This window comes from Aedes aegypti, chromosome 2, assembly GCF_002204515.2.
Source record: "Aedes aegypti strain LVP_AGWG chromosome 2, AaegL5.0 Primary Assembly, whole genome shotgun sequence".
Classification (NCBI taxonomy): domain Eukaryota; kingdom Metazoa; phylum Arthropoda; class Insecta; order Diptera; family Culicidae; genus Aedes; species Aedes aegypti.
In genome coordinates, this window is record NC_035108.1 from 171890375 (window position 1) to 171909065 (window position 18691).

The 18691-nt window shown below is 34.5% G+C and overlaps 1 protein-coding gene across 6 annotated transcripts in view; it reads left to right on the top strand.

Annotated features, from left to right (window-relative positions):
- LOC5564078 (motile sperm domain-containing protein 2) overlaps positions 1-18691 on the top strand; it is an 87175-nt gene that overhangs the window by 56960 nt on the left and 11524 nt on the right. The window lies entirely within an intron of this gene.

Sequence of the window (18691 nt, forward strand, 5' to 3'; positions counted from 1 at the left end):
AATTGAAGTTCCAATTTTGTTTTATCCCAGTTTTCTGGTCTATTTTCTGTTTTTTTTTTAGCAGATTAGCTGCCTGGTCCATTTTTGGTCATATTTGGATTAAGATTTGAGCTGTTTCAAATCTGGTTTGACATATGTTTGTTACTGTTTGTTCGGATTTTTGTCCCTGAAATAGCTTTGTAGTCTAGAAGATGAGATCGCAAAAGTTGAGTGATTTAAGAAGGAAAGCGAACATCAGGCTATTTCTCCGGGAAATCATTTAGGAATTCCACCAAGAATTTCTATGAGAATACATCTAAAGATTCCTCAACGAAGTCCTTCAACAGAGTCGTCCAGGAGCTCTTCCAGAAATTCTACCAAAGTTGTTCCGATGTGTCTAACAAAATTTCCACCAGGAATTTTTTTTTTTTTTTTAAATCTTTATTTGAGTGTATTTTAACGCACGAGGGCCACCAGGAATTACTCCATGCATTCCCACCAGCAGTTTACCCTTGGTTTTTCTACGGGGACTTCTTTCACGAATTCATCTGTGGATTTGCTACAGCAATACCTCCGGGGATGTCCTACAGGAATTCCTTCGGGTATTTCGATCAGAAATTTCTTCATAGATTTCATCCATAATTTCTTCCAGGAATTGCCTTCAGAAAATCCTTTAAGGCCAGGAATTCTAAGAAATCCTTCGGGAATTTTCACCAGAAGTTTCTCAGAAATATTACAAAAGCAATTCCACCGGAGATTTCGTCCAGGAATTCTTCTACAAATTGCTTTGGGGATTTATTCAGATAATTTATCCGAGGATTTCCTCCAGGAATTTCTTCGGGAATTTTGTCCAGGAATTCCTCTGGAGATTTCCTCCAGAAGAAAGCAAATTTAAACTGAATTTTCCGACCAAAATATTTTACTAAACTTAAGCCAAAATCTTAAATCTGCTTTCTGAAAGATCCTCATCAAACTCCTCTGGAAGATTAGCCAGAGACGGTTTGGAAAACAGCAAAATAATATAAAAGAGTTTGTTAAAAACTCGTCCAGAATTTTAAATGTGAGTAATAATTTTTCTGGAAATCGTTTGAGAAATTACATTAGAAATTCCAATCAATAAAATATAAATTTTTCCATTCATTAACCCTTACTATTGTTTTTTTTTCACTCGACTTTTTGTACAAAAACACGTTCTTATATTGCACATTTAAATTGTCGAGTTCTAGGCTATTCCAGCCTGTTCGTCGTGAACATGGAAACTTCAAAACCTAACAAACGTTTCTATGATAAATGTTTAAACATTGTTAGACAATTATGATTCATTGATAGTGATATCAGTGGCGATTCCCTAACGTCAAATACACCTGTTCATGAATTTTAGCAACACATATGCGGTTTCAATCGTTTACTGTTTGTTCATAATCTAAGTACTGGATACCCCTGTTGATTTGACCGCTTTTAATTTGATCACTTTGATCCCCGAAGCTCATGGAAGGCAATGAAGTCAAATGGAACATTGTGAAACGAAACGTTGAATCAAAACAAAACAGCCAGAAGGCTAACCAGAAACACGGTTTTAAGTTCCAATGGTTTGCATGAGGTACCGTTCAAATTAGCGGGGGTGCACGGTATGCAAAATTAGTCAATTTCAGGGTCGTAGAACAGTTAAATTCCGTAACCTCACGAGTTTTACGATATGATTGTTCTTAGAAATTCATTTATTGGAAAAAAGACTTTAATTTTACGGAAATTCTGCCACAAATTTTACCTTTGTTTCTATTTTCTGCTTATTTTAAATTTTTGATAAAGCGAGGATTTTTTTTTCAGAATTTTCTGAAATTTATCCTTTTTATGAAGAAGTTACATCTTAGATGCACCATCGTTTTGAGCAATCAAGTCTTATCCTGGACAGATAAATTTTAAGAAACATTTCCAATAATTACTGCTGTTCTTTACATTCTAAGTTTACCCAATATGTGCATTCACTTTTTGGCCACTATTTTGATCATTTTGGTCCCTAAAGTCACTATTATTTTGGCCTCTGACTGCTACCAGCCCTGAGGACATCTGCGCAAAATCTCCAGTACCCTTCCATGTTTATTTTTGTATAAGTAACCCTACTTTAAATTTGCCCATTATTTCGGTATTCCCTATTAATGCGGTAAAAGAAATAAATCCTCATTATTCATCGAAAACTCTATTTTCTATGGATATTATTGATAATTATGAAAGTTTATAGTATTCCCAAGCCGAAATAAAAGAATATTTTAAAAATATAACGATTTTGATCTTTGGAAGAACCGTTTTAAAATACGCATCAAAAATAGCCTATAGTTTTAACCGGTCCCTCTATCAACGGAACGAATTTCATAAGCGTGAATTTTTAAGTTTGGAACCAGAACAATTACATGCAGCTGGTATTCCAGTTCATGATGAACTCGATATTCTATAACTCGATTTACTCTATTAGTCGACGGATTTTTCGGTCCCTTCAAATTTGCATACAACGTGCTCTCCATAAGTCGAAATTTCAATAAATTTCTGGATATCTCTACTAATCGTCACGCGGGAGGTAAATTTCTCTCCATAACTCAATATATATTTTAAAATCATTCTAAATTGAAAAAAAACTTGAATAAATACTTGCAAGTTGTAATAAAAGTTGAAAAACAAGAAAATAAAAAATATTGTGTGTGTAAAAATACCGTGTACGCACCTAACTTTGCGCAGCTCCAAACTTTGCGCATTTTTAAGAAGCATGAAAAAATGATAATGGATCATTGATTTTTTTTAAAATTCAGTTTCAGCAACATGTTCGTTTATGTGAAATAAGTATTTGACATACATTTGTTTACTAAAAAACCCTCGTTAATGTTAGTAAATAAACAAAAAACCTTATAAAACGTCAACTTTTACACCGTCTTAGCACAAGCGCTAAGGAGTGGCTCTGCCAAAAATGAACATTTTTCTGAACAAAACTGTGTTGTGAAAAGTATATTTCCGGTGTTTTTGCAAAAAAGGTAATATTCTAGTGATTCTATTAATTTTCCATATAATATGTCGAATTTTTATTTAAAAAAAGCGATGCGCAATGATAGGACCCATTTTTTACAAGAGGGTCTTAATTTTTGCGCACTTCTAGCAATTCGGAATGGCATGTAAATACATGTACGTCCTTGCAAATGACAAAAGCTGTCGATCTTCAGGAATGGTCACTCAATCCTTAAGGCAGTGGCTACATGTAATATTCCTGAAAGTACCTTTTGTATGAAGCTAAAGGCAAGGTGTGCATTGAAAAATCTCGGAAAACTCACTGTATTGACGCAGGAGGAGACTTTTACTGTAAACTTGGATAATTGATAGCGCAATGGTTGGCTTCCCAGTTGATGGACAATGATTCAAGCTCCAGTTGCCTAGCAAAAAGCGTTCAATTATGGAATATCCGTACTGGCGGCAATTCAAAAAAAAAAAATAAACACCAGAGATCGATACATCTCCCGAATTTATCGATGCTTTCCATGGATTCAGTGGAAAGAAAGGGTCCGTCCATTAAGGGACAGCCCCCAAGCAACCTGCAGCTTGAAATACTAATAGACAAACGAGAAAACTCTCGAGCGCAGCTCGCCTGAGCTTCAGTTGAGGCACATCACTGCTAAAGACTCGTCAAGTTCATCTGGAAATCCTCCACTTTCAGCTGACGATATGTACAACAGAGAAGATTTTGTTTAAAATGCTTCCGAATTGTGCGAAATCGAATCGACCATGGCCATCAGCAGTGGATACGAGCATCAAATTTCGTAGTTCTTCACTTATATAATATATAATATAATTTTATAATTATTCAAAGCAATGGAACAAAATAAAAAAAAAACAAGAAAATAAAAAAATAAATTTAATAATTTAAAAAACAAGAGAATAAACTATATAAAGCAACGTACGTAAACAAATAAGCATAAGCTGTAAACTATATTGTTCAGATTGTAATCTTGTGAGTATATAATAAAAAATAAGAACATAGTAACTCACTATTCGCGGTCACTCTATGTTTGGGGTTGAATAAATTAAATTGAAATTTACGGAAAAAACTCCTGATGAAACTCATATTAGTTATACCCTTTTTGTTCAATGCAAAACCAGTAAAAAAGTAAAATTATTATAAGCAAACGAGCATTTTAAAGTATGCGCAAAGTTAGGCACATCATGCGCAAAGTTTGGAACAATTCAGATTTTGTGCGCAATGTTAGGCACAAGGTGGTGAATCACCTTTTGCATTTTTTAATTTTTTTTATGGATTATTTTTATTTTTTTAAATTATGTGTTCTACTAAAGGGTTAAAAGCCTATCGTTGGCAAAGGTTTGAATGAAAAAAATACAGATTTTAGCCTTGTTTGAAGCGTAAATAGGATGATAATTTCTTAACTGCGCAAAGTTTGGTGCGTACACGGTAACGTGATTCTTCGAACATTTCACAAAAAGTTTTAAAATAATAGTTTGTAGAATACTATCAACAAAATAATATTGCTTTCTTACAGAAGTGATCATACATGTACAGTGGAATTCCGTTTTTGGCAACAAGTCGAAATTTTCAGTTGCCAAAAACGGAACACCGTGCCAAAATCGGAACAAATTTTATTTTTCAACTATTGGTTTTGAAAACATTATTAGAATGTTATTATCATCCTTATGGAACCATAATATGGTAGTATGATATATTATAGCATCTAGACTTTGGAATGGTTCACTTCGAAGCAGATTTCCGATTTCCGTAGGGTTGGACTGTGCTGTGAATCTATAGCTTCGTAATGTTTTTTTTTTTTTTTTTTTTTTTTTTTTTTTTTTTTTTTTTTTTTTTTTTTTTTTTTTTTTTTTTAATTTCTTTATTAGTATCATTCCAAACATTACATTCATTATTTCTTATATCTAGGTGTTCTGTGTTATTAGACAACACTATCATCCTAATTTGGTAAAACAAATCTAAGATTTTATTAACATTTTGTTAACAACATATTACATTTCATTTGCCGTAGCAGTTCAGATTTTTTACAGGTGAGTTGATTTCACCTGCTTATAAGAGAAAAAAAAAGTTTCAGGGTGGCCACCGAACCGGGAAAAACGGGAAAAGCGGGAAAAAGACGGGAATTTGAATCCACCGGGAAAAAGACGGGAAAAACCGGGAATTTGGGATAGTCACCGGGAAAATCATTCTGAACAAATATCTTCAAGCTCCTAATCTACAAACCACCAAAAATAAGTTGTAGAAAGTTGATATGGTTGATAGTATTGCCATTAGGCATCTGAAATCTTGAACAAGTAATATATAAACATTATTGATTTAATTTCTTGTACACTAATTTAATTTTTTGCTACACTAAACTTCTTGTAAGATGTAAAAATTGGCCATATCTATATAAATTAAAATGGAATGGTGTTTGTATGTCGCGAGTTAGCTTGAGAGCAGGTCAATTTTTTTTTGCTCAAGGGCTCCAACGTGTATATGTGGAATGGGTAACGAGAATAGAAGCAAAGAAGTGTAAGTGGCAGAAACCTAGTTTTGAGATAATCGACTTTGAAGTTTTTTTTCAATTTTTTTTTCATTTCATACTAATTGTACAAGAACCAAAAAACAAGCCAATCTCCTAAAAAATAATGTTATTTTTCCTTTTTGACAGAAAAAAAATTACCTGGAAATTCCGTCGAAAAGCTTGAACAAGAATTTTTAGTACCGTAATCCGGGGGCAAATTGATCACTGGGGTGAATTAGATCAGGTCGATAACAAATAGCATTTCCTTTCAAGGATGCTTATCACTTCGTTGGCATAACAAACATTCCATATTTTCTAGTTTATAGATGTCTAATGATAATTTTAAACTACAGTCATCTCTCCCTTACTCGATATTGAAGGGACCATCGAGTTAGGGAGGTATCGAGTTACAGAACACAAAAGCAGTGCAACAGCGTTCCAAGGGACCATCGAGTTAGCCATGAAAACCAACTTTTACTATGGTTCTCTAACTCGATATCGAGATATGGAATATCGAGTAAGGGAGAGTTAACTGTATTTCATTTTTATTAAGGTCAGTTTTGCATAGAAACATTCACATTTTTTTAAGGTGTCAGCAATACTTTTGAAAATGTCGGTACTAAACAATCCGCTGGTGCTAAGCCTGCATACGAACTTTGAGTGCTAAAAATGTTGTGTAAGCTTCAGTATGAACTACTAAACTCATTTTTGAAATCGTACAGCATTACAAGAACAGTTGTTTGCTTATAAAAGCGTTTATTGTTCAAGAGCGTGCTTATTTCAAGGGAAATTGCATACATTTAGGCGTAGTATGCAGATTTACAAAGTTTAATTTTGCAATAAAATGATGATATACACAAGTTGTAAGAATTTTGACATCATTTTCAGATTCAGGAGACTGAAATTTAGTAGATAGGGAAATTTTACTTTCTAAAATATGCTTAATTATATAGTGATCAATTTCGCCCCAATGTATCATTTTCAATTATTGATATTACAACTAATTTTATGAAATGGTTAAATTTATTTCATCAAAAAACGACTACATAATCTGATAGAGATCAATGAAGTACTGGTTTTACCGAAATAAATTTGACAATATTTGAATTCCAAAGAAAAACATGACAAAAAGTTGCGAAGTAGTGATCAATTTGCCCCCGGATTACGGTATATTCGATTTAAAACCCGATCAAATTGTCCCCATTTTGCGTTTGGGCCCCTCAATGAAAAACCGGGAAAATTTTGAAAATTATACCGGGAAAACCGGGAAAAAAGCGGGAATTTCAAAATGGATATTTGGTGGCCACCCTGAAGTTTATAATATACTTAACCTAACTTAACCTAAACATATAACGCATTAATCGTGGCTAGTGTGTCCATTTCCCGGCCATTTTGTTCGTCCCGGGATTCGGGACAAAAATTTAAGTTTATCCCGGGAAATCCCGGGATCCCGGGATTTCTCAAATTTTCAATGAAACTAGTATTTTGGTTGAAATAAAAGTACAAATTGAACAATACAATGTTTTTTCAATCAAATAAAAAGATAATGTAGCTGTCCAAGATAATATAATAAATTTTAATAAATCACATATCATGGATGAAATGAGAATAAGAAGATAAACTAACTTAACAAAACTTAGCTGGACTAATAACGGGTTTGCAAGGGATTTTTCGAATTCTTTATAACACTTATGAATGGAAGTATGGTAAAAAATTAAGTCATAAAATCAAAGCAATTTGCTTCGAACATTTGAAAAGTCATCATAACTTTAGAGAACAAAGAAAGTATTGTAGTAGATAGCGTTAGCGTTAGCGTTAGCGTAGTTACGGTATACTTCGTAGATTGGATACTAGCTATACTGCCCATAACTGCATAACAGTCACATTCGACATTTTTGACAATTTCGAGTTAATACCGGGGAGAGTCATCAAATGACAAATACTTTCGATCCACTTACTAAAATCTGTGAGATTGTTCTAGAAAATTCGAAAAAAATACCAAGTTGTTTTGTCACATTGGCAATTGTAACCGCATAACAGTCTCATTGAGATTATACATGAGCCTCATAATGCAGTGGCAACGAAATTTCTATCAGATTTTTTTTCTGACTGTTCACCCAATAAGCGATATGAGTTGTACAAAATTTCAGCCTTAAATAAGCACTTTTGAATTCTTAGTGATTTTTTGAAATATCAGTTCCCTCCCATACTGCAATAAAATGCAAACTTGGTATCACATTTACTCAATGCCTACTTTTGTCGAATGTTACAAATATGCAGTTATGGGCAGTATATCCATGTGTGTTTTTTGATAATCTCATTCAGACTACTTTCAGGAACAAGGCTAGGGAGTGAACCTTGATCCAGTTTTGAACAAGAAAATCAAAACCATGAATATTTCTATTCCCGGTCACGCCCATCTTTACCGTAACTTGGGATTGGGGAAGGAAATGTTGATGTATCACTTACTTAATGAGAGGCCACCGACTCAGCGACACCCTCATAAGTGATACGGAGGTGGAGGTTGGGAAAGGTATTAGGTCTGAGGATTCGCCTGAAAAGCTGGCGATAGACCCATGGCATTTGTTGGTTAGGTGTTTCTGATTTAATCTTTCGAATGCCGGCAGTCAAAAGAGAAGAATATTTTTATTTAACACATGGATTATTATGTTTTACGGTGTCTATCATTTTTCTGCGCGACGTTTCTGGACAGACTATCTGCTAATTGATAATCAAATAGCAGAACCGATCCCACCAGGGTCATCGGATAATAAAAACACAATAAGCAAAAAGAAATAAAAATAAAACAATAAAAAATAAAATAATAATGGACTAAAAAAATAGAGAATAGCGGTCAAATTTAAATATCGAAATAACTTTAGAGAACAAAGAAAGTATTGTAGTAGATCATACAAAAAGTTGATTACCCAAAATTCTTGACTGAAGTTGATTTAGGTGTACTTTCAAATTTGCTTTCTCAGCCTAGGATTATAAAACTGGCTAAGAGAAAAGCATTGAAATTTTGCAACTAGAATAATAAAAATCAATGTTTCTTACTTGGTAAATCGATATTTTCATGGAAATAATTATTCGTTTATTCTTTTCTTCGTGATGCTTTTCTATTTTATCAAATAAGACTTGATAGTGAGGAAAAATGTAATTGTTTTTCATTGAAATTTAGTGGTTTTTATCAAATTTTACGTACATTTCGGGAATCCCGGGATTCCCGGGATGTCAGAACTAAAATCCCGGGAAACGAGAAATCCCGAAATTTGTTAAATCCCGGGATATTTTGTCCCGGGATGTCTCGGGATGGACACTCTAATCGTGGCAATAGAAGATTGTAACGATTTTTGCCTGAAATTATTGATTATTTTATTTGACATTTGTTCCAATGTTTCAACATTGGATATCCTATGTAACTCATTGGTACTATACCAGGGAGGAAGCCTCAGAATCATTTTCAAAATTTTATTTTGAATTCTCTGCAGAGCTTTCTTCCTGGTATTACAACAGCTACCCAAGTAACCACAAGCATTAAGGTATTACCGTATTTTAACTTTAATTCAACGAGTGCAATGCATCATTGCTTTTATTCTGCAATATGCGTGCAGTAATGCTTTAATTCCAATTTATGAATGCAATGTAGCATTGTTTTATTGTAGCAATGAAATGTGCATTAATGGGTGATATACGGTCACCATTCAATGCTTCATTGCATCATCTTACTTAATGCTTCATCGCAACAAAAATGGCAAGATTTCATTGCTCTATTTATCGTCAAACCTTCCCTCACTCAGGCAAATAGGATAAAGAAATACTTAAATATCCCTTATGAAAATTCGCCACAAGATATCTTGTTGAAATTCGTAGATTTTTATTACGAGAAACCAGAATTTGAAAACAAAAAAATAAACAACAACCTGGAATTGAACCAAAAACCTTACGATTGATAGGCCCGTGCGTACACCACATGGCTATCAACGATTCAATATGCCGAGGCGCTAAAACGATACATAAAACGTGAAGATTTAGCCCCACACAATGAAAACAAAACAAAATCTCAACAGCAAAAAAGCGACAGCCGTGGTAAACTTGGAAGTGCAACAGTCGTGTCCACTTACTTATTGCACACTTCACCCCAAATTGGACTATCAAGGGATAAATAAGGGTGCACACGTGCATCGGATCATTAAAACGTATTCGTTACACTTGTTCCTTGAACCACAAGGAAAAAGTGCACTAAAAACACCATCATGATTTGACGTAACCCTGAGCTGCTTCCACACTTTGAAGGAGCTTACACACTTGGGACGGTCCAACTTGGAGTGAAATCGACAGTATTTATCACTGGCAACGAAAGGGCGCTACTTGAAGTTGCACAATTTTCCCGGCCATGACATGCAGCATTCATGGTCCGGAGGATAGGCGCGACGAGTCATCGAAAACATCACACATTTAATTTAGGTTCAAATCCCACCAAAGGAAGTAAACAAAATACACATATGAATCATACCAAAAAAAGCAACACTGACCTGACATCCAACGAACAAAAAAATTGTTTTGTGTTTCTATTTTTGATCCTTTTCTTCATGCATTAAATACACTTTGGCTAAAGCTTTTATACGGTACAGGCCGTAACTATACTTTAGCAATTGCTAACATAGAGCTAGGAAATGTAGCCGTATTTACACTTTAATAGCGCCCTTTTCCACTTTAATACTGCATTAATGAGACATGTAATGCAGTATGACTTTATATGCCATATTTTATAGAAGCATATAAAGTGATATTGATGCAACTATATACAGCTGTACGGTTACTTGGGTAGTCCATATTGGTACAGCATACAACATGGCTGGCCTGAAAATTTGTTTGAATATCAAAAGCTTGTTCTTAAGACAAAGTTTTGATTTTCTATTAATAAGGGGATAGAGACATTTTACATATTTGTTACATTTGGCTTCGTAATGTTAATTATGACAAACGTTCTACATACTGCCATGCGTGGTGACATTCAGCCTAAAGGATGACTTTGATCGCGTCTGATGCATCTCATGGCTAATAGGAACGTAAAGAAACTAATCTATAACCAACTATTGGCTAGTTATAACGTATACGAATATATTCTTGAAGCATGACAAATTATTTTCATTATTGTTGCTAGGTTGCTGTTAAAATATTGGCCCAATGTCACCCCGCACGACTGTCCCTCCCTATGGTTATGCGACCTTGCCGAAAACCAAAGGCGTAACCTGTAGTGGTGGTATCACATTGTGGCATTTTTTGCTTAAAGCCGCGTCATAATTTATATGGCATAGACGCAATAATATCTCGGATGTGATCCAACGGACGTTCTGCATCGTTGACAGCATTGATGCCCATTTCAAATAATTAATCTATTCGAAGTGGACATTAATACTATTCGCGACGTTCAGTTTGCCTATTGCTAACCAGAGTGATCCGTAGCCACTCTTACTATTAGCTAGCTAGATACATCGTTATCATGTACAACGTAGGGAATATTACTCTGAGGAAAATGACTAGTAGATTCACTGAGTAGAAATAAGTGGCGACAATCTTATTTTAATATGGTTTTTACATTGCCATAAAAAGAAATACCTCTTTTGTAACAAGGGTATAAATAATCTAATTCCATAATTGCGCGGTTCAAATTCTTGGTTTCCAAAATGTCGCGTATTGGAAAGAAAGTGAAAAAAAGGTTCTGGACACATGGCTAAGTGAGAAGGGTATTACTATGCGAAAATTAGTGAAGCGCAAGTGTCATCATGCAAGTGTTGAAACCATCATTAACAAGTTTGGGGAGCACTATACTTTGGATGAGCTACCAGGAAGAAGCAGGAAACCCGGTTCTTCCGACCCGAAACTGGACCGGAAAGTGATACCATGACCCCACAGTTACGGATCAAATAACGTGGAGTTTAACCTATAAAATTCAATAAAACGACATGGACAACGTAAAATTGTAATTTAAAAGCACGAATTGAATCGTTTAAAGTTGGAATTTCGGTTAGTAAACTGTTTTGAGTGTAATATTTACATAGGATTGCATAAAAATTAAAAATTTTATCGGTTTCTGAAAACCATATTATGGATCAATTTTCACATTATGGATCAAATTGTGACATATTACGGATCAGTGCGCAAAATCAAGAGATTTTCAACTCAATGCATCTGTATTGCATGATTTGGCGAATGCTAACAATGTGTCACATATTACTGCAAAAAATAGCAGTGTTAGAGCTGGAAACAAGGGTAAAATGCCTTTTTTGTGATACTGCATTGTAGTAACTGAGACATGAACTGTTTTCGCTCCACACCAAGTTTTCCACCCATTTTTGTCTGCTATAAAAACGAAATTGACAAACCTTGATGTTTTATTAGTTTTATCCTTAGTACTATTGTCTGAAAATGTCGAATCCAATGCTTAAAATGGCAGAAAACTACATTCTTTGGAAGTGATCCATAACCGTGGTAAACAATCACTTCCTGGTCCATATTATGGATCACTAGTTAGAAGTGCTAATATTCGGTATTTAGAATCAACAATCAAGAAAAATGTTTTCCAAAGATGAATTCATACTAAATCGAAGCGAACGAGCATGTTTTATGCTATAACATTTGAATTTAACCACCTGTGGGAGCTTATGAATGCTGACGGCACTTCTTACAGAAAACGACCATACAGTCGCCTCTCCACATCTCGATATCGAAGGGACCATCGAGATAAAGAGAGATCGAGACAAAGAAGATTAATTTAATGAACACTAGATTGAAAATTATTCCGTTACTACAAGGCTGGTAGCGAGTCACTTTTTAGTGACTTGGTCACTTTTTTGAGGTCAGTCACTTTAAAGTCTCTTTTTTGGAGCCATTTCAACTAAAGTCACTTTTTTCTTCAAAAAGTCACTTTTTTCAACTATTTTGAGCTAATTATTTTGGAGAAAATAATGAATCGGCCTTTTTTGATTAAGGCTAAGTTTTAAGTTAGGTCAGAACAGCTTCATGTCATTATCAAAATATTGGTTCATGGTTTTCATGTGAAAAAAGCTTGGAAAAAAAGGTTAATCTCTCTCACGCCGAGGACCTGGGATCGAATCCTACCCCCGAGATAGTCACTAAAAATTTCATGGTCCCGAGATGAACTGAATGAATTGATGACTCCGTTAGCTCCCTCAGACCAATTACGGTAGGTGTGCCTCTAGGGAGCAACATCGGCCCATTGTTGTTCCTCTTGTACATCAATGATCTTTGTAGACTCCCATTGAAAGGTGTTGCATGCCTATTTTTACACGACATGCTTCATAGGGTTAATTTTCATCACAATGTTCAATTGCCAGTAGTTCCTCACGCTTACCCAACTAGGCGTCCAAATAATTTGCTTCAAAGTCGAGCTAACACAACATTTGGCCAAAAAAGAATATTGATCATCGGTCCAACCAAGTACAATCAACTACCGGATGAAATTAAGCAGATTTCCAATCGTCGTATTTTCAAAATAAAATTGAAACAACATTATAAACTGCATCTTTTTGATATCCTTCATTAATCTTACATATATATTTATTTTGTTATTTTATTTTGCACCTACTACCAGTAACACGTTATATTTAAATTCATTTGTATAATTTAGTTTTTAGATGGCTCCCTTAAAAGGAATATTTTGTTCCACTGGGATGTCATGCCCTTCACATTCGAATGTTATTATTAATTTTATTCAACATATTTTTTCTAGTTATTTTTTTATTTGTTGCATCTCAGCTCCGTATTAAGTTTGTGTTTTTGTATTGCTGTTCAGATAGAGCTGAGATAGTTGCGTCCACTACCAGGAAGCTCTCTCTCCATGTGGGCTTTTTGGTGTGGGGGATAGTGGCGGGTAAAAAAAAAATAAAAAAATAAAACAAGTAAACATGGGACTGACATGCATTTATGGGCAGTATCTTCCATTGTCGAACATTACGTTTGAGAATATGCATCCTAATTATTCTCTTTGTCTTCGAAATTCGTTTTATTAACCAAACCATCATGGTATAAAGCACATTAGCTACTTAAAATATTACAAAATCTATAATATGTATAGGTTAATTACTGAGGCGTCCGATTGGAAAACGGTCTTCGACAAAGTTGTAGCTAATGAATGTATCTCACAGTATCAACGTAGCTCTAATCCCCAAGAGCACATGTGCAAACACTATGACCGATTGAATGAATTCGTTGCTTTTCCCATAGTAATTCCCATATAAACTTTGAAGGGCTTGTGCAGTCTCAGTTTTCATCCAAATGAGCTCAAATTTTGAGAGGACACTCAGAATTTGATCTAGAATCGAATGAGCGGTGTGGAGCAAAAACGATTTTTTGAACCACTCTAATAGGTATTTAATTGTTTGATGTTCTATCTGAGAATAAAAACTTATCATACTTTTTAGGACAGACTTTATTTGCAAGTCAAACCTTCAAAAATTGCCGGATACCCTAAGGTTTTTTTCACGTCGGTCGTCCGCGTAAAAAAACCGCGTTATTCCAAAAAACGACGTTAAAAAGACCTCGTGTTTTTCGACGATTCATTTACCGCGAATTTATCGGTTTTCATTGAATCATTCATGAAATCATGCATGCGTTCTTCAAAGAAATGTTAGTCTTCTTTTTGGCTTTTTGATTCACTTCGGCAGGAGGTTTTTGAAACCCACATATAACTCGACCAACTATAACCCCCAATGTCAAGTGAAATATGAAAGTGTTCAAGTATTTTTGATTGCAATATTAGAAGCTTAGTGCTATTAACTACTTTGACAGCATAACTCAAAAGAATAGCCTATTAAGCCTATCGTCTGTATGCTAAATGTCCATTCGGCCAAAAGTACCTCCCATTAAACTTACTGATGGAAAATTTCAATGTCACTCAGGCTTATATCAACCATTTGTTCTTCCTTAGGCGGTGTTTGAAGGACGCGTTTTAAGAAGTATTTCAATCATGCTAGATCTTCTCACATCATTTTTCATTTGAAATATTGATTAATGTCCAAGTATAACATTTTCGGTGATTTTGATCTAGTTGCATAAAATATTGACCTTATTAGGTAGAAGTGTTATAGCCATCCAAACAAAAATGACAAAAAAAAAAATACAAATGTTCCAAATATTATTCAAATTTACAAAATAAAATACTTTGGTGATATAAAAGACACAACATTTTGAAAGCTTGAACAATATTTAATAAATGTTAACTTTTCTGCTTGAAAAAATCGTAGGCAATAGGGAGCCGGATCCTATTCTTGGCAATTTTGATTCACTTCGGCAGTATTTTTCAAATTTTACAGATCTCATATTGGGCCAGAATATGCGTCGTACTAAAACGCTTTTTATTCCAAAGTTTCAGATAATTCGGCTGAGATAAACCCCCATGCCAAAACGAATAATGAAAATGCCCAAGTAGCTCTGCACCCTATCTTGAAATTTTGGAGTTACAACAAAATTTTACAAATATGGTGATAGACTTACTATCTGCAGAAGATCATATTGAATAATCCCTATAATATTGGATATTGATCGAAAAACAGTATAAGGACTGTTCATTTTATAAAGTGGACACCTTGTTTATGCTATATCTTTTTTATTTATTGATGAAATCGTAAACGGTTTTCTGTGTATCGTTCAACTATTATTCTACAATGTTATGAAAATACAGAAACTTACAAAATGCTTTCGGTTGAAGAACTAAATAGTTTTTGCAAAAACTCCTAAGAAAAACTGTTCGTCAAGTTTAAGCATTATTTTTCGCATGAAAAAATTCCTAAATTTAATGAACAAATTGTATGTTGGTATCCTTTACTATTCAACTTAAGGTAGAGCTTTTAAAAACATCAATAATATTCCATCAGTTTCTGACGCTGAGTCACTTTAGTGATCTATTCCTTATGGTCAAATTTGCTGATACACCATCTTTCTACTACCAGCAAAAAAGTAAAGTAATAAGCGTGTTCAAAACTGGTTTAGATTACTAAAGAAACTTTATATGTATAAAAAAAGCAAAATCTGGAGTTTTAACCGCATTCTTGGGTACCAAATTTACTCTTTATGGTCGTTTTATTGAAAAATCCCATACTTTCAAAATTATATACGCATGTTTATCGATCTAGAGCAAACTGTAAGCGTTTTTCTCGAAATATTTTGTTAGGTAGTCTCAGAATAACACATTCTGAAAATAATACATGCAAAATACATTTGATTTAATTCAAGCAGTGTTCCCAATCTTGATGATTGTCATTGTGCTTTGAGTGGTCTTCTGAAAATAAATTATTTGTTTTTCTATTGTGCTTAAAATATGACGTGGGGACTAAATCAGCAACTCTATGAAGGCGTAAGTTATTTTTATTATAAATACTATATTAGATACCTGCAAAATTGCTTCTCCAAAAATAACTTGATATTTTTTAGCAAATGATGATGCTTTCTAAGTACAACCATTTTTTGAAAATAAAAAAATATAAATTGTCGAATTTTCCTGCCGATTTTTAATAATCCTTGATTTTGATAACCTCCAAAAATCGACCGTTCTAAACGTTGTGCCTTATTAGTGTGAAATCTTATTATTTTGGTAAATTTTTTATTACCACAGCATTGTACAATATTAGTCGAACGATGTACAGAAAACCGATTTCGATTTCATTGATAAATTAAAAAGATATTGCATGTCCAAAGTGTCCACTTTATAAAATGAACAGTCCTTATTAGAATTTAAATAAAACTGATTACGGTTTGATTGTCAAATCACTTCTAGTAACTTTTTCGAGAACCGAAAGTCACTTTTTAGTCACTTTTTTGAGAACTGAAAGTCACTTTTTAGTCACTTATTTCTCAAATGTGGTCACTAAAATAACTTTTTTCGGTACCACTTTTTGCTACCAGCCTTGCGTTACTAGGAAAAAAATAAACAAACAAACTTCATTTCGAGTTTTCAAATTGTTCTGAACCTCTTAAATCTGGTCTAGTAACCTTTGATTATGTTCATATCGACATATGGAGAGAAAATTGGGAACATGAAATCAACAGAAACACATCGAGATATGGAGATATCGCGATAAGGAGGATATTGAGATATGCAGAGAGAAATCGTATGCAGAATGAAGGGACCGCAGCAATCATCGACATAGGGAGAGATATCGAGATGTAGAGCATCGAGATGTGGAGAGTCGACTGTATACAACTACACATTTGTCAAATACAATGTTATTTAGCGGTTGAATGTTGTGCTTAACATTACAAATGGTAGAAGACAAATAGTATAACATGAGAAAAATATGTTTTGCATCATCGTTTATGTTTTGGGCGAGTTATCCGATGTTGAACGCCAAAGTGATCCGTCACTGTGGGTGATCCGTAACTGTGTGGGCATGGTATCTCTGATCATGAAGAACAAATCGATGTCAATACGTGATTTGGCCAAAAAAGCAGGAACAAGTGTCGGAATGATCCAGCGAATCAAGCAGCGGAACCATCTGAAGACCTACAAGAAGCAGAAAATCTCGAAACAAAGTGCAGAACAGAAGAAGCGAGCAGCAACAAGGGTCCGGAAGTTGTACTCTAGCCTGGGACATGATTATATGAAAAATTTAGATTCTCGCTCCAGTCCACTTTTTGGATTGCATTTACGTCCCATACCAACTGTGCAAAATTTCAGCTCGATCGGAGAAACTATATTTTAGCGCCAGCCGTTCAAAGTTTGTATGGGATTTACTATGGGAAAACTTAATTTTGCAAAGAAAAATCACCAGAGGCCGCCCATTGACCTCTATAAAAATTCTGAACACAGATCTGGGTAGATATATCTACGATGAACAACATTGCCGAAGACCGCAAAGCAATCCGATGCTTGTGAAAAAAGTTATTAAGTATAGACTATTCGGAAATTTTCCCCAATTTTGTTATTATTGTTATTCCTTTACGTGTTAATCAACGTCGCCTTGCCAATAGGTTTTCATTGAATAACATTTTTCACAAGTGTCGGATTGTTTCGGGGTCTTCGGCAATATTCTTCATCGTAAAAATACCTATCGAGGTTTGAGTTCAGAATTTTTATAGAGGTCAATGGGCGACCTCTGGCGATTTTTCTTTGCAAAAGTAAGTTTTCCCATAGTAAATCCCATACAAACTTTGAACGCCTGGCGCTAAAATATAGTTTCTCCGATCGAGCTGAAATTTTGCACAGTTGGTATGGGACGTAAATGCAATCCAAAAAGTGGACTGGAGCGAGAATCTAAATTTTGTCCCACACTATAATGTTCTCGCGTCTTTTGCAGCGTCCGAATGCATGCGTTTTGATGAATGATGCCGTCGTAGGGGAGGATGTAAGCGATGCGGACAGGTCGATTCAAGTGGAGAAATTTAGTCGAAAAGTGCTGGTATGGCAAGCAATATATACCTGTGGATTGAAGTCGACATTTTTTACACTACCGGAACAATAAATGCGGAAATCTATCGATCTGAGTGTCTTCAGAAGAGATTGCTGCCTTTATATAAGAAGCATAGTACCCCTCCACTGTTTTGGTCGGATTTAGCGTCGGCTCACTATGCCAAAACTACTCTCAATTGGCTTGTGGAAAACGGTATAGATTTTGTTGAGAAAAACATGAATCCACCAAATTGCCCTCAGTTTCGAACCATCGAACATTACTGGGCAATCGTGAAGAGGGTTTTCAAGAAGACTGGTAAAGCAGCTGGGAACATGCAGGAATTCAAAAAAAATGTGATGCAACTCTTGTCCGGAACTTGATGAAGAGTGTTCGATCAAAAGTTCGTAAAAGAATAATTTTAATTTCATCCGGTCTTCTTTATGTTCAAATTAAACCTTGTACAATACAGGATCAGTTTTTTGTTTGAATGAAATATCAATTTTTTACATGATTTGAAAGAAAAATATGTGGATAGCTTATTTTCGATACACTTCTTATAAAAGACACAAACTGTGCTTTGTTTTTGAAAACGTCTTTGAAAAGATTGAAAATCGATTTAACAAATTTTTTCACGAAAATATTAACTTTTTTGTCTAAAAAAAATGTTAACTACAAATATCTGTTGTTAATCTACAATATCTCGAAACTTCGGAATAAATTGAAATAATAGTTTCTAAATTTGGTACTCAACTGGACCTATATCCTACAGTAGATGATCTT